The following is a 27,406-nucleotide window of genomic DNA, read 5'->3' as shown; positions in this document are numbered from 1 at the left end:
GTCTATCTATCTATTTATTTATTATGTAACTCAATTATATCACAAATCTCATTGGGTCATATTTACTTAACTGCTATTTATTTACTGTTATCCTCATTAGCTTTACAAACTCCACGCAGATGGAATCATGGTTTTCATCTTTCTTTCCTAGTGTCTAGTGTAGAGTTTTGTTCACTGAAAACAACCAATCAGAATCTGTTGAGTGGATAAGTGTAGAGATGAACCTAAACAAGTAGCATAGTGGTGTGGAAAGGACAGTGAAAATGAAAACCAAAAACTAGGGTTTGAATTGCACCTCTGTCATTCATTAGCTTACCCACATAAAAAGGTCCCTAGGTATTTGAGGATTTGATTTCTCCATCTGTAGCCCTTAGGCAAAGATTTTGCTCACTCACTGTGTTCTGGTACTATGGAGATGAATAAGACACAAGCCCCTCTCTGGAGCTGCTTCCAGCATCATGGAAAAGAAAGATGATTTCCCTCCTCTCTTCCTTTCCTGGGCTGAGAACTGTCTCAATAATCATTAAATAATAGCAACTATAATAAGACAATAGGATATTATTATTTCAAGAGCTCCCATTGTCATACCCTTGCTACTCATCTCTTTTTTTCCCTTTAAATAACAGTATAAGGTGCTAGAATTGGCAAAATCAGAAGCTTAATAAGATGCAAATAACTGCTAAATCAAACCTGTGAATAAATAATGGTTTTTAACAGCATTTATCACCTTCATTTCCTCTGAAAAATAATTCAGTTTTTATTAACATTCTCTGAAGAATAAGACAGAATAAGACAAATTAAAACCTTTACAGTGGTTTCACAGGAAGACTTTCTTTGAGTTTATAGACAGTCTATGTATTCAAAGTGAAGATTTTTAAATGTCTAAATCTTCACCTCCAAAACACTTTTCATCTGAAATGAATAGGTATCCAGTATGACTTATACCCAGATAACTGTCTAAATTACTGAAGAGGGAAAATAATTACCCATGTCTTAACTATATCACATAAAATAGTAAATATTTTAAAATCTTTTCCTGCACATGTTCTTTGTTTTCCATCAAGAGGATCAAGGCACATACAAACAAAAAAAATTTTTTTCCTCCTTTGTTTACCTAACATACTCTCAAAAGGGTGTTTTAGAAAACAACACGAACAGATCCAGTTCAAATCCAGCCTCTACTACCTACTAGCTCTGTCATCTTGGGCATGTTATATAAATAAGCAGAGTCATTTTCAGTTTATAAACCCATTAAATAGAGATACTAGGACTTATCACATAGGGATATTGTGAGAATTAACTACTTAACTAATTTAATTGTATATCATAACATTTATTTAATTGTATACTTAATTTAATTACATATCATGTGAAAACATTTGAAGCAATACAGATGCTCCATAAATATAGATGTTCCCTTCAAGAATATTTTTCTTCCATTCTTACCCACAAAACCAACTTTGCAATGTCAGATGATCTTCCCACATTAAAGTCCCTTCTTGAGAGCAGTGTTCTTGGAAGTGAAGGGATCCAAAATACACCACTATAGAGTTTTTTGTTTTGTTTTTGTTTTTTCCAAGCTCCCCTTATCTGCCTAAAATCAAAGCCATGAAAATAATTCATCTGGGGACTTCCCTGGTGGCTCAGTGGTTAAGAATCCACCTGCCAATGCAGGGGACACGGGTTCGAGCCCTGGTCCAGGAAGATCCCACATGTCGCGGAACAGCTAAGCCCGTGCGCCACAACTACTGAGCCTGCGCTCTAGAGCCTGCAAGCCACAACTATTGAAGCCGGCGTGCCTAGAGCCTGTGCTCCACAATGAGAGAAGCCACCGCAATGAGAAGCTCGCCCACCACAAAGAAGAGTAACCCCCGCTCGCCACAACTAGAGAAAGCCCACACATAACAACAAAGACCCAACACAGCCAAATTAATTAATTAATTAATTAAAAATAATTCATCTGTCATAAATCTCCTCCCTGGGAGCTCCAAAACCAGGGAAGATTGACTCCTAGCACTGGAGACAAGAAATTGGCACCAGGATAAGAAACTGCCTAACAAACCTTATTACAAAACTCTCCTACCTCCCTTCTATTCCTCGAAGGGGCCATTTATCATTCCTAAAAGTTATTGGTTTTCCCGTAAGGGCCCTTCTCTCCTCCCTTTCTATTAAGATGATATGTGAGCCCCAAATTCTAACTGGCTCCTTGAGTCACATTTTTCTGTAAACACCCATAGACACATATGAATAAAAAGTCTCTTTTCTCTTGCTAAAAAAAAAAAAAAAAAAAAAAAAAAAAAATAGAACAAGCTCCTTAAGCACAGTTCTTACTATGTCAACCACGGACTAAGAAAAAAAAAAAAAAAAAAAAACAATAAAATGGCTTGCTAACCCATTACCTACATAATGAATTCCACACTGGTTAGTAGGTAGACCTTCCCACATCTGGTCCCAAACCACAAGCTTTCCCAACCATAACTGTCACAGCCTTCTCCTCCTCAGATACCTGCCCTCTGCACCAGGAGTACTGGATATCTGTACCATTCCCCAAACACAGCCCCACTTTCCCCCATCTGTGCTTGTGCTCACTCTTTTCCCCTCACCTCCCACAACATTTTTTTTACTTCTTATATAACGCTAAAATGATTCTACCTAATACCAAAAAATGTTTGTATAAATATCTATCTTCCTAAGAGTATTATAGGTTTACTGAAGGCAAAGATGGTGTCTTACTTCTCTTTGTATTCTTCCCAGGTCTTAGCAGATGGCCTCACTCATAATGAATGAATTCTAGGAGCTTGCAGAATTAAAATTACTTATTTGACATTAAGTAGACACAGCATAAATGAAATACGGTTTTCCATTTTTCAACTGGTTATGATGATAGATGTTAACATGGGCTCCCAAGTGATTGCACTCAAAGTTAACAGAACTCAAACGGTTTGCCCACTTGCAAAGCAGTGAAGGTAATAGAGCCAGATGTCAAAAGAAAGATAAAGAGTGTCCTGAAAGAATTTGCACAAACTGAGCTCTTTGAGCTGCCTTGTTTTCTGAGGAGGCATGAAGACATCAGGGATGGGAGGCAGCATAGACTAGTAGTTGGGGGCAAGAATTCTGGAACCACACTGCATGGGTTTGATTATGATTCTACTAATTACTGCCTCAGGGCCCTTGGGAAAGTAACTGTACCTCTCTATACATCATGTGCAAGTTAAGGATGGGCTTTGTGTGAACACTAAATGAGTTGATATATGTGAAGCACATAGGATAGTGCCAGGCACAATGTAAATGCTATATATAAGTGATTATAAACAAATAAGGAACATGTGTCTTACAGAAAATGCTTAGGAAAAGGAAAAGTCAAAATACAGACAAAAGAGGTGATAAATGATAAAGCAACGAGCTAGAACAGTGTCTTTTTATAGTGTGATTCCCAAACAATCTGTAACAGAATCTCTATAGGCTTAGTAAATGCAAATTTCTGAGCCTTATACCAAAACCATTGAATAGACTTTAAAAGAGAGACTGAGGAATCCAGGGGTTGCATTTTAAACATTCCCAGGTGGTTCTGATGTAGTTTAAGAACTACTTGTCTAGAACCCTGATGCTCAAAGTGCAGCCCAAGGTGTGGCACCAGAGTCCCCTGGAAGCCCGTTAGAAATGCAGAATCTCAGGCACCACCCCAGACCCACCGAATCTGAATCTGCATTTTCACAAACCCCAGGTGATTCATAGGCATATTAAAGTTTGAGAAGCCTTGGTTTTAGAAGATAGATACTTGAGGAATATAATCTGTCCATTAAGAGGGGATTTATTTTATACAGGAGAAGGGGACCTCTTCCTTTAAGACTAGAGAGAAATAAGTGATAGAAATTGTACATATATATTCATTTATTGATGCAACAAGTGTGTGTTTGGTGTCTACCACATGCCAGACACTGCTCTGGTACTGAAGAACAAGATACACATGGTCTCTACCCTATGGAGTATGTCATCTAAGGCTATGATGTGACATAAACTCTGAAGTCCCACAGGCTTAATCCCATTGAAGTTTATTTCTCAATAAAAATCAACAAGGATATTCTTGTTTGGCAAGTGGAGCTCCATAGCATCATTCAGGAACCCAGGCCCCATCTGTGACTCTCTCCTCCTGGGGTGCAAGAGTCCTCTCTTTATCCTCTGCATATGGCTGATTGTGGAAGAATAGAGTTCAGAGGATCTCATGGGAGGTGTCCACAGGCCCTGCCTGGAAGCAGGATGCATCCCTTCTGTCCACATACTGTTGGCTGCAACTTAGACACTGCCCACCCTAGCAGTAAGTCTAAAATGAGCTAGATGTGTGGCCAGCAGGAAGACGACGATGGGGTTTTGGTGAACACATGGCAGCCTCTGGCATGATCATCTAAAAGGTTAGGGTGCAGACTACAAGGGAGAGAAATAAAGAACTAGAAAGTATAAAGATAATATTGAGAGTCAAGCAAGAAACCTCAGGTAGAAGAGATGTTTGGTGCACAATTCATGATCAGGCAGACTCCTTCTAGAATAAGAGTAAGATTTTACTAAATTTTTAAAAAGTAAGTTATATGTTAATTCATCTAATCTTGGCAATGAATTTCCTCCACTTTACAGATGGGAAAAATGAGGCATAGAGATATTAAGTAACTTGCCCAAGTTTGTAAGTAGCAGAGTCAGGATTCAAATTTAGGAGCCCATGTGCTTAACCATTAGGCAGCATTGCCTTGTCCTGGCTGGCCTCACAGGTGCTGGGTTCTAAGAGTCTGAGAAGCCATGTGAAATCTGACAAGAGCATTATTTTTACACAGAACTTACAGTGAAGTATGGTGTTTAAATCAATAATCAGAGAATTACAAATTATTACCTTGGAAAAATATATATTTGCTTTGGTTAGTCTTATCCATGAGATTTCTTTAGTTTGTAAGCAACAAAAAGTAATTCCAATTAATTGAGACAGATAATAGATTTTTAAAAATGATGTCAGGTAGCTCATGGAGTAACAGGAAGGCTAGAGATAATAGAACCTTCTTCTTAGTACTATTGTGAATCTTGTTTTATGTCATTCCTGTGTCTTAGCCTAGATTCTCCTGAAGACAGAGCCTGGACAAAGGCTAATGAACAGGTAGAATATTCTGGAAGTGATCTCAGGTAAACAGGGAAATAGGGAAAGCCAACACTAGAATGAGTTATCTAGTTGGCCACCACCATGGACAAATCTGAGGAATCTTACAAAATGCTCTCAAAGGTATCTTCCCAATAGATACAAAGGTAACACATCATCTTTCACCTTCTGTCGGTCAAGAGTGGCCCCATGGGTATTAACTTCTCTTTCACTTTGTAGTGAAAATCCCACATCAGAGAAACCCCAGGTCAGGAAGCAAGAAGTATACCCTGCAGGCCTGAGGGAAGGTGATATCTTGTTGCATCTGGTAAGGAAGGTGGATGCCACAAAACTGTCACTGAGATAGTGACAGGAGGAAGAAATGAGGCTGAGAGGATCCAAAGTGGCTTATACTGTACACAGCATGCTCAGCATCTTATTGCTTGACACGTAGTGAGTACTGAGTAAGCAACGTCACACCATAAGACTGGATCTGGCTATGCAGAGGGAAGAAAAGAAGACGCCCAGGTTATTCTTCCATGGCTGGGGGCAGGGAGCATTTTCAGTGGCACTGAAGAGCAAGCTAAGTGGTCTGGTCCTTGGAGATGAACCATGATTCTTTATTACTAAATGTCCTCTCTTTCCAATTTCAACTTATGTGAATGTTAACTACTAAAAATTTAGTCCTAAAATTATGTAATCAAATAGGCAGTCCCCTGTTCTGAGTAGATAAAATGAATTGCCCTTCTTTCAAAATCACTTATATCCAATCTCTACATTTTTCCCTTGATTGGAAGACTCACACGGACAAGTGCAAATCATAACGCAAAGCCATACACGTGCATAATGCATAAACTATAGTCTCTTTAAATGAAGGGTGCTTGATTAAAGGAGGATATCGAGAAAGATGAAAATGGAGCAGGATAATCGCAGGAGCATCTTTTTAAAGTCTGCTGGTCAGAGATAATCACCCTGCAACTTTGCATTTCAGAGTAGCAAGACCTTACAAACTGAAATCATGTTGAAAATATATGCTCTTCTTGTTAAACCATCATTGAGTACATCTGGAAATCAAAACTTAGAAGGGAGACCAGGCATTCTCTCTTCACAGGGACCATTAAAAAGATTCTTCAAACAAACTAGAGAAGAAAAGCAGGGAGTAAAAGATTTTGATCAGTTTTTGTGGTCTTTCCTCTGGATAGTTTGGAACAGGTCACATTACAGAGATTTCTTGCTCTCCTCATCTTTCCCAACTTGGTATGTATGACTATAAGAAACACTGTTTCTGGACCTGGGAATCCACATTTCAAAAGATTTGTTTTGCAATCAGAGATAAAACTGAGAAATAACCATTTCAATGTTTGATATGGATTTATTTTTGCCATGAAAAATCTTGGTAAGGAAAAACAGTTATGAAATGCAAATGGTTTCAACAAATTTGAATTAGGATGCCTTACTTTGGAAAACTAGACACTACCTGTTTTCTGTAAAGAGTCAGTTGGGTGGGAAACAGATGTGTGCTTCAACTCTCACTGGGCTGCCAAAGAAAGGACAGTTTCAATAGATGCTTGCTGTATTAACTACAGAAACATAAAGGCTATAACAATTTCAAACTACTTTTCTCAGGGATTAAAATAGCTTAAAGATGTAATTATATTAGATTCTTGAATGGAAAGGCAACCTCCTCACAAAGAATATATGTTCCCTGCCATTGGGAAGAATATAAGGAGGTACAAAGGATAAAACTGTCTACTGCTCTGTAAGTCTTCTTCAACTGGATAATTTAGACACTGGCTGTTCCTAATTTTAGCATTCTACCCCAGCATTTGGTCTAGCATGAAATACGAATAAAGTAATAGATCTAAAAAATGACTACATTGATAGAAACCACTATATAGATATAGGCAGTGGCCATTTACCACATTTTTGTGCCCCAACCCCAAATAGAAATGATAAATCTTAGCCTTAGAAAGATTAGCAGTCAACTAGAAATAGTTGTTCCTATTTCCCTGAACTAATGTGGGTGGGATCCCCTGGTGACATACCACAAACAGCCTGCTTGGTCTTTTGCAGCAGCCTTGGAATATGAGATGAGGTCAGAGAGGCAGAGAGGAGCCAGATGTAGGAAAAGAAAAGCATCCCAGAGCCAGACCTGTAGGCCTTGTAGGGCTTCCGTGATTTTTTTTTCTAAATGCTATAGAAAAACCACTCAAATTTTAAGTAGAGGAGTAACTTGATCTAGCTAATCTTCTTTAAAACATTGTTCTGTTTACTGTGTGGAGAATGGATTTTAGGGAGCAAAAATTGGAAGCTGAGAGTAGCTAGACTGATCATGATGGTGGACTATATTGAAACCTGTGTGTTACTTTGCTTAACATTTTGCTTAAAGGAATTTCATTTGTCTGGAATTAGTGAATCAAGTTACAAATGCACTTATATCTGTTGCTTTTGAGAGATATGTATACTGTATATATATATAATACAATTGTTGAGTAGCTTAAAGAAAAGGAAGTTTATTTGCCTCATATTGCAAAAAGTCCATGTGTACCTCACGATTGCTCGATGTATGCTGTACTTCCAGTTCTCTCGATCACATTCCAGTCAGGAGTAAGGACAGAGAGGAAAGAGGAGAAGGACTTTCTCCTAACAAGGGTTTTACCTTTAATGCAGAAAGGTCAGGAAAACATTTCTCAAAAAAATCATTTGCCAGAACTGTCACATGGCCTACCCTAACTATAAGGAAGGCTGAGATTAAATATTGTTATTCAGACACTTTGCCATTCTGAACAAAACCAGAAATCTCTTAGTGCAAAAAAAGGAGTAGTGGGGAGATTGGTTCAAGATAGCGGAGTAGAAGGCAGTGTTCTCACTCCCTCTTGCAAGAACACCAGAATCACAAATAGCTGCTGAAAAATCATTTACAGGGAGACACTGGAACTCACCAAAAAAGATACCCCACATCTAAAGACAAAGGAGAAGCCACAATGAGATGGTAGGAGGGGCACAATCACAAGAAAATCAAATCCCATAACTGCTGGGTGGGTGACTCACAAACTGGAGAACACTTATACCACAGAAGTCCAGCCACTGGACTGAAGGTTCTAAGCCCCACGTCAGGCTTCCCAACCTGGGGGTCCGGCAACAGGAGGAGGAAATCCTAGAAAATCAGACTTTGAAGGCTAGTGGGATTTGATTGCACAACTTCGACAGGACTGGGGGAAACAGAGACTCCATGCTTTGAGGGCACACACAAAGTAGTGTGTGCATTGAGACCCAGGTGAAGGAGCAGTGACCCCATAGGAGACTAAATCAGACCTACCTGCTAGTGTTGGAGGGTCTCCTGCAGGGGCGGGGTGTGGCTGTGTCTCACTGTGAGGACAAGGACAGTGGCAGCAGAAGTTCTGGGAAGTACTCCTTGGCGTGAGCTCTCCCAGAGTCCACCATTAGCTCCACCAAAGAGCCCAGGAGGCTCCAGTGTTGGGTCACCTCAGGCCAAACAACCAACAGGGAGGGAACCCAGCCCCACCCATCAGCGGACCAGGGATTAAAGTTTTAATGAGCTCTGTGCACCAGAGCAACAGTCACCTCTACCCACCACCAGTCTCTCCTATCAGGAAACTTACACAAGCCTCTTAGATAGCCTCATCCACCAGAAGGCAGACAGCAAAAGCAAGAAGAACTACAATCCTGCAGCCTGCGGGAAAAAAAACCCACATTCACAAAAAGATAGACAAGATGAAAAGGCAGAGGGCTAGGTACTAGATGAAGGAATAAGGTAAAATCCCAGAAAAACAACTAAATGAAGTGGAGATAGGCAACCTCCAGAAAAAGAATTCAGAATAATGATAGTGAAGATGATCTAGGACCTTGGAAAAAGAATGGAGGCAACGATCAAGAAGACGCAAGAAATGTTTAACAAAGACCTAGAAGAATTAAAGAACAAACAAACAAACAGAGATGAACAATACAATAACTGAAAAGTACACAAGAAGGAATCAATACTAGAATAACTGAGGCAGAAGAACGGATAAGTGACCTGAAAGACAGAATGGTGGAATTCATGGCTGCGGACCAAAATAAAGGGAAAAAAAAAATTGAAAACAAATGAAGACAGCCTAAGAGACCTCTGGGGCAACGTTAAAAGAAACAATATTCGCCTGATAGGGGTCCCAGAAGGAGAAGAGAGAAAAGACCCAAGAAAATATTTGAAGAGATTATAGTCAAAAACTTCCCTAACATGGGAAAGGAAATAGCCACCCAAGTCCAGGAAGCGCAGAGAGTCCCATACAGGATAAACCCAAGGAGAAACACGCTGACACACATAGTAATCAAACTGGCAAAAATTAAAGACAAAGAAAAATTATTGGAAGCAGCAAGGGAAAAATGATAAATAACATACAAGGGAACTCCCATAAGGTTAACAGCTGATTTCTCAGCAGAAACTCTACAAGCCAGAAGGGAGTGGCATGACATATTTAAAGAGATGAAAGGGAAGAAACTACAACCAAGATTATTCTACCTGGCAAGGATCTCATTCAGATTCGAAGGAGAAATCAAAAACTAAGATTATTCAGAAAACCACTAAACCAGCTCTACAACAAATGCTAAAGGAATTTCTCTAAGTGGGAAACACAAGACAAGAAAAGGACCTACAAAAACAAACCCCCCAAAAATTAAGAAAATGGTAATAAGAACATACATATCAATAATTACCTTAAATGTGAATGGATTAAAGGCTTCAACCAAAAGACACAGGTGTGCTGAATGGATACAAAAACAAGACCCATATATATGCTGTCTACTAGAGACTCACGTCAGACCTAGGGATACATACAGACTGAAGGTGAGGAGATGGAAAAAGATATTCCATGCAAATGGAAATCAAAAGAAAGCTGGAGTAGCAACATTCATATCAGATAAAATAGACTTTAAAATAAAGAATGTTACAAGAGACAAGGAAGGACACTACATAATGATCGAGGGATCAATCCAAGAAGAACATATAACAATTATAAATATATATGCACTCAACATAGGAGCACCTCAATACATAAGGCAACTGCTAACAGCTCTAAAAGAGGAAATCGACAGTAACACAATAATAGTGGGGGACTTTAACACCAAACTTACACCAATGGACAGATCATCCAAACAGAAAATTAATAAGGAAACACAAACTTTAAATGACACAATAAACCAGGTAGATTTAGTTGATATTTATAGGACATTCCATCCAAAAACAGCAGATTACACTTTCTTCTCAAGTGCGCATGGAACATTCTCCAGGGCAGATCACACCTTGGGTCACAAATCAAGCCTCAGTAAATTTAAGAAAATTGTAATCATACCAAGCATCTCTTCTGACCACAGTGCTATGAGAGTAGAAATCAATTACAGGAAAAAAAAAGTAAAAAACACAAACACATGGAGGCTAAACAATTCGTTAGTAAATAACCAAGAGATCACTAAAGAAATCAAAGAGGAAATCAAAAAATACCTAGAGACAAATGACAATGAAAACACGATGATCCAAAACCTATGAGATGCAGCAAAAGCAATTCGAAGAGGGAAGTTTATAGCAATACAATCCTATCTCAAGAAACAAGAAAAATCTCAAATAAACAATCTAACATTATATATAAAGGAACTAGAGAAAGAAGAACAAAAAAACCCAAAGTCAGCAGAAGGAAAGAAATCATAATGATCAGAGCAGAAATAAATGAAATAGAAACAAAGAAACCATAGCAAATATCAACAAAACTAAAGCTGGTTCTTTAAGAAGAAAAACAAAATTGATAAACCATTAGCCACACTAATGAAGAAAAGGAGGGAGAGGACTCAAATCAATAAAACTAGATATGAAAAAGGAGAAGTTATAACAGACACTGCAGATATGCAAAGCACCCTAAGAGACTACTAAAATCAACTCTATGCCAATAAAATGGACAACCAGGAAGAAATGGACAAATTCTTAGAAAGGTATAATTTTCCAAGACTGAACCAGGAAGAAATAGAAAATGTGAACAGGCCAATCACAAGTAATGAAATTGAAACTGTGATTAAAAATCTTCCAACAAACAAAAGTCCAGGACCAGATGGCTTCACAGGTGAATTCTATCAAACATTTAGAGAAGAGCTATCACCCATCCTTCTTAAACTCTTCTAAAACATTGCAGAGGAAGGAGCACTCCCAAACTCATATTATGAGGCCACCATCAATCTGATAACAAAAGCAGACAAAGATACTAAAAAAGAAAGAATATTAGAGACCAATATCACTGATGAATATGGATGCAAAATCCTCAACAAAATACTAGCAAACAGATCCAACAACACATTAAAAGGATCATACACCATGATCAAGTAGGATTTATCCCAGGGATGCAAGGATTCTTCAATATATGCAAATCAATGTGATACACCATATTAACAAACTGAAGAATAAAAACCATATGATCATCTCAATAGATGCAGAAAAAGCTTTTGACAAAATTCAACACCCATTTATGATAAAAACTCTCCAGAAAGTGGGCATAGGGGGAACATAACTCCACATAATAAGGCCATATATGACAAACCCACAGGAAACATCATTCTCAATGGTGAAAAACTGAAAGCATTTCCCCTACGATCAGGAACAAGGCAAGAATATCCACTCTCATCACTCTTATTCAACCCAGTTTTGGAAGTCCTAGCCACAGCAATTGGAGAAGAAAAAGAAATAAAAGGAATACAAATTGGAAAAGGAGAAGTAAAACTGTCACTGTTTGCAAATGACATGATACTATACATAGAGAATCCTCAAGATACCACCAGAAAACTCTAGAGCTAATCAATGAATTTGGTAAAGTTTCAGGATACAAAATTAATGCACAGAAATCTCTTTCATTACTATACACTAATGATGAAAAATCTGAAAGAGAAATTAAGAAAACACTCCCATTTACCATTGCAACAAAAAGGATAAAATACTTAGGAATATACCTATCTAGGGAGAAAAAAGACCTGTATACTGAAAACTATAAGACACTGATGAAAGAAGTCAAAGATGATACAAACAGATGGAGAGATATACCATGTTCTTGAATTAGAAGAATCAATATTGTGAAATGACTATACTACCTAAAGCAATCTACAGATTCAATGTAATCCCTATGAAATTACCAGTGGCATTTTTACAGAACTGGAACAAAAAATCTTAAAATTTGTATGGAGACAAAAAAAGATCCCAAATAGCCAAAGAGGTCTTGAGGGGAAAAAAACGGAGCTGGAGGAATCAGACTCCCTGATTTCAGACTATACTACAAATCTACAGTAATCAAGACAATGTGGTACTGGCACAAAAACAGAAATATAGATCAGTGGAACAGCATAGGAAGCCCAGAGATAAACCCACACACTTATGGTTAACTAATCTATGATAAAGAAGCAAGGATATACAATGGAGAAAAGACAGTCTCTTCAATAAGTGGTGCTGGGAAAACTGGACAGCTACATGTAAAAGAATGAAATTAGAACACTCCCTAACACCATACACAAAAATAAACTCAAAATGGATTAGAGACTTAAATGTAAGACCAGACCCTATAAAACTCTTAGAGGAAAGCATAGGAAGAATACTCTTTACATAAATCACAGCAGGATCTTTTTTCATCCACCTCCTAGAGTAATGGAAATAGAAACAAAAATAAACAAATGGACCTAATGCAACTTAAAAGCTTTTGCAAAGCAAAGGAAACTACAAACAAGACAAAAAGGCAGTCCTCAGAATGGGAGAAAATATTTGCCAACGAATCAACGGACAAAGGATTAACCTCCAAAATATATAAATAGCTCATGAAGCTCAATATTAAAAGAACAAACAACCCAATCCATAAATGGGCAGAAGGCCTAAATAGACATTTCTCCAAAGAAGACATACAGAGGGCCAAGAATCACATGAAAACTGCTCAACATCCCTAATTATTAGAGAAATGCAAATCAAAACTACAATGAGGTATCACCTCACACCAGTTAGAATGGGCATCATCAGAAAATCTAGAAACAACAAATGTTGGAAAAGGTGTGGAGAAAAGGGAACCCTCTTGCACTGTTGGTGGGAATGTAAATTCTCCCTATGGAGAACAGTATGGAAGTTCCTTAAATAACTAAAAATACAATTACTATATTACCCAGCAATCCCACTGCTGCGCATATACCTAGAGAAAACCATAATTCAAAAAGACACATGCACCCCAATGTTCATTGCAGCACTATTTACAATAGCCAGGACATGGAAGCAAACTAAATGCCCATTGACAGATGAATCGAAAAAGAAGATGTGGTACATATATACAATAGAATATTATTCAGCCATAAAAAGGAACGAAATTGGATCTTTTGTAGAGACGCGGATGGATCTAGAGACTGTCATACAGAGTGAATTAAGTCAGAAAGAGAAAAACAAATATCGTATATTAATGTATATATGTGGAACCTAGAAAAATGGTACAGATGAACTGGTTTGCAGGGCAGAAATTGAGACACAGATGTAGAGAACAAACATATGGACACCAAGGGGGGAAAGTGGGGGGGTGGGTGGAGGTGGTGTGATGAATTGGAAGATTGGGACTGACATGTATATACTAATATGTATAAAATGGATAACTAATAAGAACCTGCTGTATGAAAAAATAAATAAAATAAAATTCAAAAGAAAAAAAAAGGAGTAGTGGCTAAAGATAGGGACAAGCAGGGTCTGCTGATCTACTAGTGGTACCCTCTACCCTATATGCTTACCTAAAACATAGCAATCAGCTACAATATGAAAATCATTAACACTTTGGCTGATAGCACTTTAAAATCCTGACAGTGAAGACATGTCATCATCTGTAAAATGATGTACTTAGTAAATCATTACAGTAAATAATCTGTAATATATATATATATTTAATTTTAGAAAAGAATCTTCAAAATAATAAACTACTGATTTTGTATTTGGGGTGTACTTTACTCTTCCCAGGCAGTGTAGTATCTCAGCATCCATTATGTTGTGTTCTTTAGTCAACTGGCAAATGGGATCACCATCGCTAATCCAGATGTAGACATTTTGGTTCCTCGCTTTTGGTAGTATTATTTCTTTCTATCCTAGAATTCTGTTATTAACAACAAGGTTATACTAAGTAAAGCCATCCAGAAAGATACTAGTAGGCTCAAATTATAAGAAAAGTTTTACAAAAGTTAAAATGACAAACTAAAATGTAAAGTTAGGTTTAAGTTTGTTTAAGTTTGTTTAGAACTGTTGAAAAACAGTCACTTTTCTAAGTCTAAAAGATTGCTACAATAAGCAAAATGAATGAGGTTTATTTGGAGGTCTAGATTAGTTCTTAAGTGTTACAATTTGATGTTATTGTTAAGTGTTCTGTAAGAAGTTATAATATATACATATATAATATGATATGTATATATGTATGTATGTGTGTTTTATGATTCCATATTCTCTATTATGATTTCTTCACTTTTATGGCAAGTATTTTCCAATTAAATGACTCTCCAGTTTTACAATAAAGTCAGTAGGAAAAAAGCACTCAATTTACTGCAATGTCATTATTCCATAAAAGGTTTCTTCTTTTTTTAAAATTTTTGTTAGAGTGTAGTTGATTTACAATGTTGTGTTAGTTTCAGGTGTACAGCAAAGTGAATCAGTTATACATATACATATATACACTCTTTTTTAGATTCTTTTCCCATATAGGTCATTGCAGAGTATTGAGTTGAATTCCCTGTGCTATACAGCAGGTCTTTATTAGTTATCCATTTTATATATAGTAGTGTGTATATGTCAATCCCAATCTCCCAATTTATCCTTCCCCCTCTTCTCCCCTTGGTAACCATAAGTTTGTTTTCTACATCTGTGACTCTATTTCTGTTTTGTAAATAAGTTCATTTGTACCACTTTTTTTAGATTACATATATAAGCAGTATGGTATTTGTCTTTCTCTGTCTGACTTACTTCACTCAGTATGACAATCTCTAGGTCCATCCATGTTGCTGAAAATGGCATTATTTTATTCTTTTTGATAACTGAGAAATATTCCATTGTACATATGTACCACATCTTCTTTATCCATTTATCTGTTGATAGACATTTAGGTTGCTTCTGTGTCCTGGCTATTGTAAATAGTGCTGCAATGAATACTGAGGTGCATGTGTCTGTTCAAATTATGGTTTTCTCTGGATATGTGCCCAGGAGTGGGATTGCTGGATCATATGGTAGCTCTATGTTTAGTTTTATAAGGAACCTCCATACTGTTATCCACAGTAGCAGTACCAATTTACATTCCCACCAACTGTGTAGGAGGGATCCCTTACCTCCACACCTTCCATGAAGAGTTTCTTCTAAATTGCCTAAAAGGTATAGGATTGATCTATGCGAGTTCTAGGATTCTATAGACTTTTCTATAGGCTTTTAAGATTCTAGCTCTAGGATTCCACATTTCCATTATCTAGAGGTATTCCTAGATTTATGAAAGCACAAGAACTTAATCATGTCTAATCTGAAATATGTATGTATTTTACTTGGATAAAACTGAGGAGGAAAGAAGAGAAGTTGACTGTTTCAGTAACTCTTAGTGAGGATACCACTGTGATAGCTAGTCTCTGACAATGGTCACACTGATGAACCACACCTCCTGGTATGCAAATCTATGCATGGTCCCCTCCCCTTGAGTCCAGGCTGACCCTATGACTCATCAGGCTCACCCTATGACTGACCAATAGAACATAGTAAAAGTGACACTGCATGACATCTGAGGCCAGTACCTAAAAAGTCTTGCAGCTTCTACTAGGGTCTCTTTGGAACATTTGTTTTAAGGGAAGACACTTGCCATGTGAGAAGAATGACTACCCTAAGATTTCCATGCTCTGAGGAAGCTAAGATAGCCATGTGAGAGGCCACATGGTGGGAGAGAGGCTGAACAGCCTGAGCTGTTCCAGCCATCCCAGACCAAATGCCAAATGTGCAAGTGAAGAAGCCATTTGGGATATCCAGCCCAGTCGAGCTTTCATATGACTCCAGCCGAGCCACCATCTGACTGCAAACAGATGGTGAAATTCCAAATGAGCACTGATCATCAGAACCAAAAAAGAAATTAAAACCACAGAAATTTATTGCCCCACAGTTCTGGAAGCTAGAAGTCCAAAATCAATGTGTCAGCAGGGTCAGGCTCTCTCTGAAAGCTCTAGGAGAGGATCCTTCCTTACTTCTTCCTAGTTTCTGGTGGTTGCTGGCAATCCTTGGCATTCCTTGACTTGTTGATACATTGCTCCAATCTCTGCTCCCATCTTCACATGGTGTTTCCCTCTCTATGTATTTGTGTCCAAATTTCCCTCTTCTTATAAGGACATCAGTCATTGAATTAGGGCACACCTTAATCCAGTATGACCTCATTTTAGCTTGATTACATCTGCAAGGACCCTATTTTCAAATAAGATCATATTCACATTCCTACTGGTGGATAGGACTTCAACTTATCTTTTGGGGGACACAATTCAACCCATAGCACCGTTCAGTGCCTTCCTTGCTCAAAGTCACTACAATGGTCTCACACACTTTTCTTCCACACTCTATGTGAATTCATCTCACACTGCTCACTATGCTTCCCTGTCTTACAGGGCATGCTCTCTCCTCAGAGTCCTTTAACTTTCTATGATCCCTTTGCCTGGTACCCTCTTTCCTGAGACACCTCCTCTCCACCCTCCATCCCCTTTCAGATCTTAATCACTTCCTCGGTAAGGCCTTCCTTGACCACATTATTTAAAATTCTCTTACTACCCCTCACCATCTGACTCTCTCATCCCTCTTCTTGGCACCATTTTTCTTCTCTGATGAGGCTATAGCTGTTACCATCCCCATTTCACAGTAAGATGAAATATCTTGCTCAAGATCACGGAACTAACTAAGAGAAGGAAATAGAGAAGCTGACTCCTTACAAGCTTATTCCAGAACTTGTTCTCTTAGTGTTCTATGAAGTCTCTTAATGACTATTTTCTATATTTAATTCATTACCCGCCTGGCTAGGATGTAAAAGGCCCAGGCTTAGTGGCAATCAATAGATTGTCCAATGAAGGATAAATTTTACCTTGCCTCACTTAAACAACTTTTTTTTCAACATTCATAAAAGTCTGGTTTTCCATGAAAGACACAGGGTGGAAATTCTGAGCATGAGGGTATAAACTAATATTTTTATTTTCTTGACTAGTGATCCAGAGGCTGACTGAGCAATAAATCAAGGAGAGTTTATATTTTATTGAGTTCCCATCATGTCTATAATACTGGGGGTCCTGGTGCCTAAAGAATAGCATGGACCCATAGTTAAATGATTTATTTCACCGAGCAATTTTGTTTATACAAATCAATCAAGAATAATTGTCAATGGTGCCATTTCTAAACAAAGTCTTATTTATTGGTATGATGTCACATAGACACGATTGTTTATTTGCATTATGTCACATGCACACACATACATTTGTTTATTTGCCTGATGTCAGACCAAGAAAAGGGTCACCCATGGCTGAAGACTTTTCTGGGAATTACCCAAATGCTAGTCACTGCAGAAAGTACTTTTGATGTATTGCTAATTAACTTTCTGTAACTACGCTGAGGAAGGTATTTTATATCTGCTTTCCAGATGAAGAAACTGAGTATCTGGGAGATTCAATAACCCGGTCCAAAGTTACCCAGAAAGTCAGGATATGAAAATAGATCTATAAAACTACAAAGCAATACTATACAAAGACTGCAGTACATTTTTTTAATTTGCAGTGAAAAATATGCACAGGAGAAAGCAAGAATATATTCATGTTAGCTAGCTGTACACACTACTTCCCGTTTAATAATGTCTACACTAGTAACCATGCTACTATCACATACAGTGTTTATTAGCCTCAGGACGCTTCTATCTTGGGCAGTTCTCAAAAGGCACACAAAATCTTCTGTTTATTATTTTCTGTATTTCATGAAAATCATATTTTCGTTATTTTGCAATTTGCCTCAGATTGTGAAGACAATCTATCAGTTGCAATACAGTAATATTTTTCAGGAAGACACTAGCCATCTTGCTTGATTTGAGAGCACCAGGCCTCTTGCTAAGCCACTTGTGAAATATCCTTCCCTGATTCAGGTTTACAAGTTGATGTGGCCACAACTGACTGGTGCAGGTGGCTCACTCATCAGATTTGTATTGATTCTGATTAGCAGCAATGAAGATCATTTAATTTATAATATCTGTGTCCCAAATACCTGAGGGTGCATTTCCTTAGAGACTAGAGGTTTCATGTACTCATCATATGTCTCAAAAAAGTCATAACTTTGATATATGAATAAACTAATCAAGATACGTTAAAAGGTTTGAATTTTGCTGGGCACTTTTTCATAATAAGTATTTTAAAATAGTTTTTCTTTTGCTGAAGGAAGAGAAAATAAACCTCTTCAAAGACCAGAGAGAGCTAGGATTTGAACCCTGACTCCAAAATCCATATTCTTGAATGTTACATTAGAGTGTTTTTGCATTCCTAGTAGTTAGCTGCTACTCTTAACTAGATCTTCATATTCTGTTCTTATTTGCAATCTTTGCCTTTTCCCCAGAGAAAGACATACATGAGTGATTTGAGAGCATTTATCTCGTCATGTTCTCAGACTCTTAATAAGTTCTTCATTTATTTGTTCAATAAACACTTCTGGGAATGTGGCATACTCCTGGGTAGATTCTGAGGATATAAAATGGATTGGACATTGACCTTTGCCTAAAAAAATCACATAATCCACAGGCAGGTAAGACAGACAAATACTGTTGATACAGGGTGATATTGTGCTTTGGTACTAAGGAAGCACACAGGAGATTTATGAACTGTAGAGTAAGTGAAGAAGAAGAAGTAAGGATTCAGGATAAGGGAGCATCTGAGCTGAGTATGAAATACCATAGTTTTATGGATGAAAATACTTTATAAAGGCTATCCAAGCACAAGAGAAATTTATGAAAAAGCAGCTCCAGAATTTAAAAATATTGGCTTATGTATGGACTGACCCATAATTGAGAGTTTACAGGGCATCTGAGGGAAAAATGTAGGGGATCTAGTGTGCTGGCCATGAAACGAGAAAAGTGGTAGAACGACTGAACCATCAAGGCCACTAGAGAATGAAGTGGACAGAAAGGGAGAAAGGAGAGGGCCTGAGGGACTGGATGTCTCTAGAAACAAAACAAAACATGTGTACTTGTACTTGTGAGTAAAGCACTGAGAAGTTTTGAAAATACTTTGTTTGTAGATTAGTACTTTGTGATTTTAGATTTCTAGAGCTGTAGAAGTGAGGACAACTTTTCTAGTGGAGAAAGATTATGACATTACCAAATATACCTCTCTTGGCTCATTCTGTTAGTTGGCAAAAGGCTGAGTGCTCTTCAGAGAAAGGTACATGAAATCCATGTTTCCTACAAGGATATCCTAAAACGTGGCATCTGTGATCAATTGACAAGTGCAATTTCTGCTGATCCCAGCTTTTTGATACAGAACTGTATATTAGTAACCTTCTCTAGAAGTACTGAACAGATAAAAATCCACCTATGAAATATGTTAATCAATAATGTAATTTGTTCTTTCACTCACCAGATGGAAAGTACAGTAGAGTATATCATTTTTGGATGTATTAGAGATCTTTATCTGTTTCATTTTTCTTTTCTTGAAGGGTATTCTCACACATACTTTAAAGACATCATCTCTCAGGTTTTGGCCTGTTGAGTCAGACCCTCATATCCCTAAGGACAAAGCTTGTGCAAGACATAGTCCCCTCTTGAGACTGCTCTGAGGAGAATCAGAATGTGAGAGCTTTGCCAAACAGTTGCTGAAAGGCAAACAGTTGATCTACACCAACATTTTTCTTTTTTTGTTGTTGTTAATTTTTCTTTCTTTCTTTCTTTCTTTCTTTCTTTCCTTCTTTTCTCTTCTTTCTTTCTTTCTTTCTTTCTTCCTTCCTTTCTTTCTTTCTTTCTTTCTTTCTTTCTTTCTTTCTTTCTTTCTTTCTTTCTTTCTTTCTTTCTTTCTTTCTTTCTTTCTTTCCAGCTGCATTGAGTCTTCGTTGCTGCATGCAGGCTTTCTCTAGTTGCAGTGAGCAGGAACTACTCTTTGTTGTGGTGTGCAGGCTTCTCATTGTGGTGGCTTCTCTTGTTACGGAGCACAGGCTCTAGGCACGTGGGCTTCAGTAGTTGTGGCTTACAGGTTCTAGAGCATAGGCTCACTAGTTGTGGCACACGGGCTTAGTTGCTCCACCGCATGTGGGATCTTCCTGGCCCAGGGCTCGAACCCATGTCCCCTGCATTGGCAGTCAGATTCTTAATCACTGTGCCACCAGGGAAGCCCTACACCAACATTTTTAATACAAAGCAATTTTCTCTGAGACACCAGATTTGGATGAATATCAACTCATTGAAAACTCATGTAATAATTGCATTGGGAGCAAGTTCAATGAAAACACTGATTATGAAATAAGAGATCAAGCTGTATCATAGGAAATATGAAACCAGTTCTTGGTTGCAACAAACAGAATAAAATATCTAGGAATAAAACCTACCTAAGGAGGCAAAAGACTTGTATGTAGAAAACTACAAGATACTGATGAAAGAAATCAAAGACAACACAAACAGATGGAGATATATACTGTGTTCTTGGATTGAAAGAATCAATATTTTGAAATGACTATACTACCTAAAGCCATCTACAATCTACTACCTGATGCAATCCCTATTAAATTACCAATGGCATTTTTTACAGAAGTAGAACAAAAAATCTTAAAATTTGTACGGAGACAAAAAAGACCCTGAATAGCCAAAGAGGTCTTGAGGGAAAAAAAATGGAGCTGGAGGAATCAGACTCCCTGACTTCAGACTATACTACAAAGCTACAGTAATCAAGACAATATGGTACTGGCACAAAAACAGAAATATAGATCAATGGAACAGTATAGGAAGCCCAGCGATAAACCCACGCACCTATGGTCATCTAATCTATGACAAAGGAGGCAAGGGTATACAATGGAGAAAAGACAGTCTCTTCAATAAGTGGTGCTGGGAAAACTGGACAGCTACATGTAAAAGAATGAAATTAACCTAACACCATACACAAAAGTAAATTAAAAATGGATTAAAGACCTAAATGTAAGGCTGGACACTATAAAATTCTTAGAGGAAAACACAGGCAGAACACCCTTTGACATATATCACAGCAACATCTTTTTTGACCCACCTTCTAGAGTAATGGAAATAAAAACAAAAATAAATGGGACCTAATGAAACTTCAAAGCTTTTGCACAGCAAAGGAAACCATAAACAAGACGAAAAGCAATCCTCAGAATGGGAGAAAATATTGGCAAATGAAGCAACTGACAAAGGCTTAATCTCCAAAATATACAAACAGCTCATGCAGCTCAATATCAAAAAAACAAACAACTCAGTCAAAAAATGGGCAGAAGACCTAAACAGACATTTCTCTAAAGAAGACACACAGATTGCCAACAAACAAATTAAAAGATGCTCAACATCACTAATTACTAGAGAAATGCTAATCAAAACTACAATGAGGTATCACCACACACTGGTCAGAATGGCCATCATCAAAAAAAAAAAAAATCTACAAATAATAAATGCTGGAGAGGGTGTGGAGAAAAGGGACCCTTCTTGCACTGTTGGTGGGAATGTAAATTGATATAGCCACTATGGAGAACAGTATGGAATTTCCTTAAAAAACTAAAAATACAACTACCATATGACCCAGCAATCCTGCTACTGGGCATATACCCAGAGAAAAACATAATTCAAAAAGACAGTTGCATTTGGAAGTATATAGCAGCACTATTTACAATAGCCAGGACATGGAAGCAACCTAAATGTCCATTGACAGATGAATGGATAAAGAAGATGTGATACATATATACAGTGGAATATACTCAGCCATAAAAAGGAACAAAATTGGGTCATGTAGAGACGTGGATGGACCTAGAGAGTGTCATACAGAGTGAAGTCAGAAAGAGAAAAACAAATATCGTATATTAACGCATATATGTGGAATCTAGAAAAATTGTATAGATGAACTTTTTGCAAAGCAGAAGTAGAGACACAGACGTAGAGATCAGACATATGGATACCAAGGGGGAAAAGGGGGTGAGTAGGATGAATTGGGAAATTGGGGTTGACATATATACACTACCTATACCATGTATGAAATAGATAACTAATGAGAACATATGTATAGCTCAGGGAAATCTACTCAATGCTCTGTGGTGACCTAAATGGGAAGGAAATCCAAAAAGAGGGGATATATGTGTACACATAGCTGATTCACTTTGCTGTACAGTAGAAAGTAACACAACATTGTAAAGGAACTATATTCCAATAAAAGTTAATTAACAAAAAAGCAACTAGTTCTTGGTACATTGTACTTGGAATTTTTGGTAAAATTATTACAGTTATATCTTAAACAGAAGTAGGTAATCATTTCAACCAACCAAATACCAATACTAATTTTCACTACTGAAAAGAGAAAATATATGTAATTTAACTTAAATACTTTTTCTTTAAATGTCTATAATCCGATCTACCTTGTTTAAATTTATTACTTGAAGATTTTTACAAACCATAAACTACTAAGACAACAACAGCTTTAACATTAACTTTTAATGAAATAATTATTAAGAAATGCTTTCTTATTTTGAGGCGACTACATCAGACAAGACTCATATGTACTAAATTTGGTAAATATTATTTCTATTCTCCTATCAGTTTCCTCATCTGTAAAATAAGCTTATGAAATGATAATTAAATGTGATAATATATGTGAAATATCCTATGCAAATATCCTAAATGGTAAAACAAAATAAATCTGGGTGTACTTATCTTTGAATCCCTTCCTAGTGGGCCAACATTACAGGTTGTATTATGTTTATCCTCTTTGCTTACCAACACATTTAGGATGGCTTTTTGAGACCAAGTAGAACACAATAGCAGTCACTTCCCTAATCCTTGAGAAAGTTATACCATACTGTTTTGTTCATAAGACTGGAATGGTAAGTCTTCAAATGTTTAGAAAAATAGAATGAAAAAAAATTTTTTTCAGTATCCATTAGTGACCTTTTAAGCCTAGGAACTTTTAAAAAACCTCCATCATTGATGTCTCAGTGTCTTAGTCCATTCAGGCTGCTATAACAGAATACCATAAACTAGGTGACTTATAAACAACAGAAATTTATGTCTCACCATTCTGGGGGCTGAAAAATTCCAAGAGCGAGGGGCTGGTAGATTAAGTGTCTGATGAGAGTCCATTTCCTGGTTCATAGATGGCTTTTTTGCTATATCCTCACATGGCAGAAAAGGCAAGGGAGTTCTCTGAGGTCTCTTTTAAATGGCACTAATCCCATTCATGTGGGCTCCACCCTCATGACCTAATCACCTCCCAAAGGTCTCACCCTCTAATACCATGGCACTGGGGATTAGGTTTCAACATATAAATTTCGTGGGGGGGTGGGGACAGACACAAATATTCAGTCTATAGCACTCAGTATATAAAACTAAAACTGGTACATGTACTATGAGTGTTTTTAGTCATGGGACTCACCCTCCTAGTCCTTTGTTTGAAGAAGACCACCAAGAAGCTAAACTAACTCTTGACCAGGTTGGAGGGGTAACGGGGGAGACAGAATTTGGAAATAGTCACCTAGGTGCTTGTTGTGTCATTTAAACTGTACTAGGCTCTTTACAGCCCTCATAAAATTTAAATGTAATAATCCTGATAGTAAGACATGATTTTGGCAATTAGAAAAGAATGAGGTCAGATTTGATGCTATATTTTCTCTTGTTATGAATTTGGCAAACAATAAATAAAATTATAGAAGTACCAATCTTGGTTGGCATCTAGAAAGGCTGTTTTTTAACAGAAAAGAAATGGCAGAGTTTTATAGAATCTCTGTCTTTTTACCACTGGAATTTTATTATATTAATTCTTTTTGATGAGTCCTGATCATTGAATCCTCATTTTCTGTTGTTAACTCTGTGAGTATGACCCCCAATTTTACTCTGAAAGGGCCCAAAGTAGAAATTATCAGTTTTCTAAAAGAAAGAATATCTATCCAGCAATTCCACTTCAGGGTATATATCTGAAGAAAATTAAATTATGTCAAAAAGATATCTGCACCCCCATGTTCATTGCAGCATTATTCACAATAGCCATGACATGGGAACAACCTAAGTGTCCATCAGTAGATGAATGGATAAAGAGAATGTGATGTGTGTGTGTATATATATGTGTGTGTGTGTATATATAAATATATATGTATACAGTAAGTCTTCTACATACAAACACTTCAAGTTGCGAACTTTCAAATATGTGAACGTGCGTTCACATGTCCAATCATGTAAGTTAGTTCATGTATGTGTCTGGTGTACATTGTCACGTGTGTGTATCCTCTACAAGTGGTTGTGCTTTTGTGTACTTTACTGTACAGTACTGCATAGAGTACGGTTGTACAGTCTCTTTATTTCAAGCCCAGGGTATCCAGAAGCAAGTGGAAAAGCAATGGTGATATAGCTGGTACTGCTAAGAAGCACCAAGAGATAATGATGGAAACAAAAGTGAAAATAATTGAGAGAGTGGAGAAAGGCAAAAAGTTGGTAGACATTGCTCATTCTTATAACATGAATCGTTCAACCATCAGCAGGATTCTAAACAAAGACAAGAGCATGGAATATGTGAAGTCTGCTGTGCCGATGATGTCAACAATAATGTGGAAAAGTGAGGGAGGAGATGGAGAAACTTCTCAGTGTGTGGATGCAGGATCAGCATCAGTGTCGAGTCCTGCTTAGCTTAATGCTGATTCAAGAGAAAGTTAAAAGCCTTTATGAAGACTTGAAGAAGAAACATGAAGAAGAATCAGAGGGAACATCTTTTAATGCCAGCCATGGCTGATTTCATCGGTTCAAGGCTAGAGCCAACCTTCACAATGTAAAAGTAAGTGACGAGGCAGCGAGTGCAGATATGGTAGCTGCCCGGATATTTACTGAAACACTTCGAGAAATTCTTGGTGAAGGCGTGTATTTACCCAAGCAAGTTTTTCATGTGGATGAGACAGGACTGTACTGGAAGAGGATGCCAGACCGAAGTTACATCACTAAGGAGGAAAAGTTGATGCCAGGTTATAACATAGCAAAGGATAGGCTAACTGTATTGTTTGGTGGCAATGCTTCCAGTGATATGAAGCTGAAGCCTCTCTTAGTTTATTATTCAGAGAAACCAAGAGCCCTTAAAAAACATAGTCAAGGGCTCTCTTCCTCTTGTGTGGAAGAGTAACCCCAAAGCCTGTGTTACACAGGTCCTTTTGCAGGGCTGGTTTTCCACCACTTTATCCTGGAGGTAGAGAAATATTGCTTGGAGGAGGAAGTCCCATTCAACATTCTTTTGCTGCTCAACAGTGCTCTGGGCCACCCTCCATTCATGGACAACTTTCATCCCAACATCAAAGTAGTGCATCTGCCACCAAATACTATGTCGCTCATCCAACCTATGGGCCAGGGAGTTATAGCGACTTTCAAGAAATATTATTTATGTCACACTTTTTGTCAGACAGTGAAGGCGAGTGACAAATCAGGAACAACCTTGCAAAAATTTTGGAAGGACTATAACATCTATGAGGCCATAAAAAACATTGACTTTGCTTGGCATGAGGTTACGACTGTCACCATGAATGCGGCTTGGAAGAACTTTTGCCTGCAGTTTGTTCATTATTTTTGTGGATTTGAGAAGGTGGATGAGGAGTCCAAAGAGGTCTTCTGCAACTTAGTGACCCTCAGCGAGAAGCTGGAGCTAGTTCTGCAAGAGGACGACTATATTGAACTCCTTGCTGTGTAACACGAGGAGCTTACTAATGAAGACCTGTTGGAATAGGAGGCCCAGAGAAAAGACGAAGAGGGACAAGAGGAAGAAGTAACTGAAGAACTGAAGAGATTCACGATGCAGGAAATGGCAAGGGGATTTTCTTTATTTGAGGAGGCACTGTTAGTTTTTGAGGCACAGGACCCAAATGTAGGACAGTATACGAAGCTTACAGAGCTACTACCCAGATATCACTGGATCATTTTTTCAAGAGGGTAGATATAATCGAATCCAGCAAGGAACTAGAACCTGTGCCTTCAACGTCAGGCATGAGTGAAATTGCACCTTGCCCTCCATCACCTATTGCTAACAATCCTTCGGCTCTACCATTTCCCACCTCCTCTCTCTCCTCCAGTCAGTAACTCTTCTTTCTTGTTCACTTGATGCCAGCCCCTGTATGTCAGCTGTTGTACTGTACTACCATACTTTTCAAGATATTGTACTGTACGATTAAAAATGTTTTCTTTATTTTTTGGTATTTGTTTTTTATGTATTATTTGTGAGAAAAGTATTATAAACCTATTACAGAACAGTACTATACAGCTGATTGTGTTGGTTGGGCGCCTAGGCTAACTTTGTTGGACTTACGAATAAATTGGACTTGCGAACGTGCTCTCAGAACTCATTCATATGTAGGGGACTTACTGTATGTATATATATGTATAAGTATATATATGTATATGGATATATGGATAATATTTGGCCATAAGAAAAGAAGGAAATCCTGCCATTTGTAACAACATGGATGGATCTTGAGGACACTATGCTAAATGAAATAAGCCAGACAGATAGACAAATACTGTTTGATCTCACTTATACATAAAATCTAAAAAAACAAACAAACAAAACTCATAGAAAAAAAGATATATTTGTTCTTACCAAAGGCTGGAGGTGGAAGGAGGGGGAATTGAATGAAGGTGGCTGAGAGGTACAAACTTCCAGTTGTAAGATAAATTAATATTAGGGATGTAAAGTACAACATGATGACTATAGTTAACGCTGCTGTATGGTATATTTGAAAGTTGCTAAGAGTAAACCCTAAAAGTTCTTAACACAAGGGAAAAAAATTTATAACTATATAAGGAGATGGATGTTTACTAAACTTACTGTGGTAATCATTTTGCAATAATTGTAATTCAGGTCATTATGTTGTACACCTTAAACTTTTATTGTGCTGTATGTAATAATATCTCAATAAAACTAAAGAAAAAGGAAAGAAAACCCTATAGCCTCAGCAAATTATGAACACATTGGTTAGTTAAACACTTTTTTCTAATTTCATGCCAGTTTTTTTTTTTTTTACAAATTGTTAAGTTTTGGCCAATATTCCACACAAGGAGCAGG

General features: G+C 37.5%; 1 long non-coding RNA gene across 1 annotated transcript; it reads right to left on the bottom strand.

The window, feature by feature from the left end:
- Positions 1–4,131: 4,131 nt before the first annotated feature.
- Positions 4,132–26,400, bottom strand: LOC118883850. The gene is made up of 3 exons (XR_005017104.1): positions 26,236–26,400; positions 12,652–12,662; positions 4,132–4,142 (listed from the first exon to the last, which is right to left on the bottom strand). It is a non-coding gene; the product is annotated as an uncharacterized LOC118883850 (long non-coding RNA).
- Between the last annotated feature and the right edge of the window lie 1,006 nt (positions 26,401–27,406).

The sequence above is a fragment of the Balaenoptera musculus genome, chromosome 17, assembly GCF_009873245.2.
Source record: "Balaenoptera musculus isolate JJ_BM4_2016_0621 chromosome 17, mBalMus1.pri.v3, whole genome shotgun sequence".
NCBI classification, from domain to species: domain Eukaryota; kingdom Metazoa; phylum Chordata; class Mammalia; order Artiodactyla; family Balaenopteridae; genus Balaenoptera; species Balaenoptera musculus.
The sequence above is the reverse complement of the archived record's forward strand: the minus strand, read 5'-3'. Positions and strand labels throughout refer to the sequence as shown.